The sequence below is a fragment of the Propithecus coquereli genome, unplaced genomic scaffold (genome assembly GCF_000956105.1).
Source record: "Propithecus coquereli isolate 6110/MARCELLA unplaced genomic scaffold, Pcoq_1.0 Scaffold208, whole genome shotgun sequence".
Lineage (NCBI taxonomy): Eukaryota > Metazoa > Chordata > Mammalia > Primates > Indriidae > Propithecus > Propithecus coquereli.
In genome coordinates, this window is record NW_012145856.1 from 2,866,086 (window position 1) to 2,869,941 (window position 3,856).

The 3,856-nt window shown below is 34.1% G+C and overlaps 1 protein-coding gene across 1 annotated transcript in view; it reads right to left on the reverse strand.

Moving 5' to 3' along the window:
- DNAH6 (dynein, axonemal, heavy chain 6) overlaps positions 1-3,856 on the reverse strand; it is a 318,529-nt gene that overhangs the window by 245,572 nt on the left and 69,101 nt on the right. The window lies entirely within an intron of this gene.

The following is a 3,856-nucleotide window of genomic DNA, read 5'->3' on the forward strand; positions in this document are numbered from 1 at the left end:
TTATCTAATTACAGACTTTATACAAATTCTACAATTTATCCCAGTATTGTCATAGCAAAAACATTTTTTTTCTGGTCCACTGTCCTATCCAGCATCATGTATTATATTTTGTCATCTCTCTTTGGTTTCCTTTAATCTGGGACAATTCCTCAATCTTTCTTTGTCTTGCATGCCATTTACATTTTTGAAAAGTATCATAGTTGAGTGTGTGTGTGTGTTCTGTATTTCTTCATGCTGGGGTTCAGATATACATTTTTGGCAGTAATACCACAGAAGTGATGTGTGTTCTCCATGCATCATATCACAAAGCACTTGTCAATTTGTCCCATTGTTGGTAATGTTAACATGTTGGTTAAGGTAGTGTCTGCCAGGCTTATCACTGTAAACTTACTATTTTCCCCCTTTGAAATCAATAAATATATTTTGGAGAGATGATTTGAGGCCATGTAAATATCCTGTTTCTCTTCATACATTTGCATACTCAAATGTATACTAAAATGTAGTATACATTGGAGATTCCAGCAACCTATTTCTGTGAGGGCTACTGTGCCGATTTTTCTAATTACATTTTTTCTTCTAAATTTATTGGTTGGCATTCCACTGAAGGAAAAACTTTCCCTTCTCAATCATTCAATTAATTAATTAGTTAATTATTAATTCACAATATTGATTCATATATTCTCATTTTATGCAAGGTATTATGGTACTGTTATAATCATTATTTATTTTAATTATCAAATTGTCCCAGTGAGACACTTCGAGCTGGATTTTTGTCTTTTCTACTTGTCTCCATTATTCATTGGGAAAATTCTTATTTTTTGGTTCAACAATATGCTCTGGGCTCATCTTGTACTTTCCCTGTCCCAGCCCTTGAATAAAACATTTCTCCAGAGAGACCAAAGAGAGTTCTTTCTAACTTGGTATGATGCATAGAAATCAACATGTAGATACTAGATGTGGTCATTGCTATTAGGACGTCATTGATTCTAGGCCATCTCAGCAGACAGGTCTAGGAAATATAAACACAATCACACACACACACCCCACATCATACACAAAACCCTACATATTTCTCTTTCATTCTATAGATTGATTAAAAGCCATGAGTTCATAATTCCAATTCCAAATACAACACGATAGGGTTCATTCTAGCCTTCCGTTTTATGAATTTGCAACTCCCTTTCTGAGGAAGAGTAACCTCATTTCATTATTCACAATATATTGGCTTATTTGCTCAACCCTAAAATACACAGAAAGCAGTTTCAGAATTGCTAGCACACTAATACCACTGTGAAAAACAAACCTACTAACTGCAGTTTAATATTTGTTATGGTGGTCTTTGGCCTAAGGATACATGGACAAAATACTGTGTTCAAAAGTTACTTGGTTTAGTTTTTTTCCCCCTTTCCTTCAGTGTGGTTATGTTACACATTTGAAATATATTCAGGTTCCTTTGCTTTTGTTTGTATTTTATTTTAGAATTTTTTTCTCCATGTCTGTTTTTTTTAGAACTATATTCAAAGGTATACTCAGAAAGTAGTTATTTCTCCCATATTTTCCACTCCATATCCTCATCTTTTCTACACCATTCCCTTTATCTCCTCTAGGTAAGCAATTTCCTTAGTTTCTGGTTTATCTCCCCCTAGCCCTTGCTTCTGACATAAAGAGATATCCATAGACTATGGATATTCTTTTGTACTTTGCCTTTTTCATGTAATAATATGTCCTGGAAATCACTCCATATTAATTAATAGCTATCTTTCTCATTCATTTGTTCAATTGCATAGTATTCTGCTGTGTTGATGTACCATAGATTTTTCAATCATTCTTTTATGTATGGGTGTTTTGGTAGTTTCTAATATTTTGCAATTATGAACAATGCTGCTGCAATAAATAACCTAATGCATATGTAGTTTTGTATTGTTGAAAACATATTTTCAGAGTACATCTTTAAAGGTGGTATTGCTGGATCAAAACGTAAATATATATACATTAGGTCATTAAATCTGAATGTTCAATTTTGAATCAAAATTTAGTTTATTATATCTCAAACAAGAAGCAGTACAATTAATCAAAGTATGCACTAAACTATAGACACAGTTTTGCCATCTTAATGTAGCTTGTGTATGCCAGCAGCGAAGAAGCCTGGAGAGCGAGTGGCAATGAAATTGTGAAAGGCGTTTTCCACTGCTTGTGTAGAATTGATTATTTTTCCTTGCAAGAAGTGGTCCAAAGCCTGGAAGAAGTGGTAGTCAGTTGGTGCAAGGTCTGGTGAATACAGTGGATGACAGAGAGTTTCCAAGTCCAGCTTCTGTAGTTTGAGCAGCGTTGTTTGTGTGACACGTGGTTGAGCATTGTCTTGCTCTATTGACCAATCTCAGCCTGCTTAATCACAAGCATTTTTATCATGTGGTCCAACTGGTTGCAGCAGACATCCTCTGTAATTGATTGACCAGGTTTCATGAAGCTGTAATGGGTACCAGCGCTGGACCACCAAACAAACACCATTAGCTTTTTTTTTGATGACTATTCGGTTTTGGACTGTGTTTTGGCATTTCATCTTTTATCCAACCATTGTGTTGAGCACTTTAGATTATCAAAAAGAATCCATTTTTCATCACGCGTAACAATATGGTGTAGAAATGGTTCGCTTTTATGTCTTGACAGCAAACTAAGGCAAGCTTTGAGATAGATGATTTCTCTTCTGACGCTCATTTATTTCATGTGATACTCATCTATCCGGCTTCTTTACCTTACCGATTTGTTGCAAATCGTCCAATATTGTTGGAACAGTAACATCAACCTTGCTACTAATTCACTCGTAGGTTGAGATGGATCCAGTACAGCTTTCAGCTCATTGTCAGCCACTTGGTCTCAGGTCATCCACATAGCTCATTTCCAAGATTAAAATCACCAGAACAGAACTTCTCAAATCATTGATGTACTGTGTATTCATTAGCCACATCCTTCCCAAACACTTCAATGATATTTCTAGCTGTCTGTGCTGCATTGGTCCCACTATGGAACTCATATTAAAAAATAACATGAATTTTTGATTTATCCATGTTTTCACAAAAATTGCTCTAAAAAAATCTGAAAGATAATCACAAGCCAAAACATGCGTTCGAAAGACTGAGGATGTACCTTCGCAATAAAAATAAAACAAAAAGTGTCAAAGTGATATGTCAGAGATATCAACTGTCAAACTTAATACTTAAGGAAATTGAACGTTTCATATTTAATAACCTGATAGTTTTGTTATACGTTACAAAATTCTGTTTTATTGTTTGCATTACCACAAGCAAAATGTGAGAGAGTTTCTGTTTCCCCATAGGCCAGCCAACAGAATGTGTTGACATTTTGCTAATCTGATAGTTGAGAAATGATACCTCGGTTTTGTTTTAATTTGCATTTGTCTTATGAGTGAGGTAGCATATATTTTCATATGTTTAGATGCTATTTTTTAGTGAATTTCCTGACATATGTTTTGACCATTTTTCTGCCTAGTTTTGGTCTCCTTCCTCTTTCCTATTATAAAGGTTCTTCATTTATTAGGAATATTAGCCCTCAGCTGTGATATTATGATGCAAATAGATTCTCCCAGTTTGTAATTGTATTTTTACTTAAAATTTTTTTTTTGCCTTGCAAGAGTTTTTTAATTTTTATGTAATCAAATTTATCTATTTGTTCTATTATTGCATCTAGATTTTGAGTCATAGTTAGATAACATTTTCTTTCTCTTGGTTGTTTTCTGATCTTTCTTCTATACTCATTTTTTCCTGTCCTTCTTCTACATGTATGTTAAACTTTCATTTGAGTTTATTCTCCCTTAGGTATCATGTAATTTAGTCTTCAT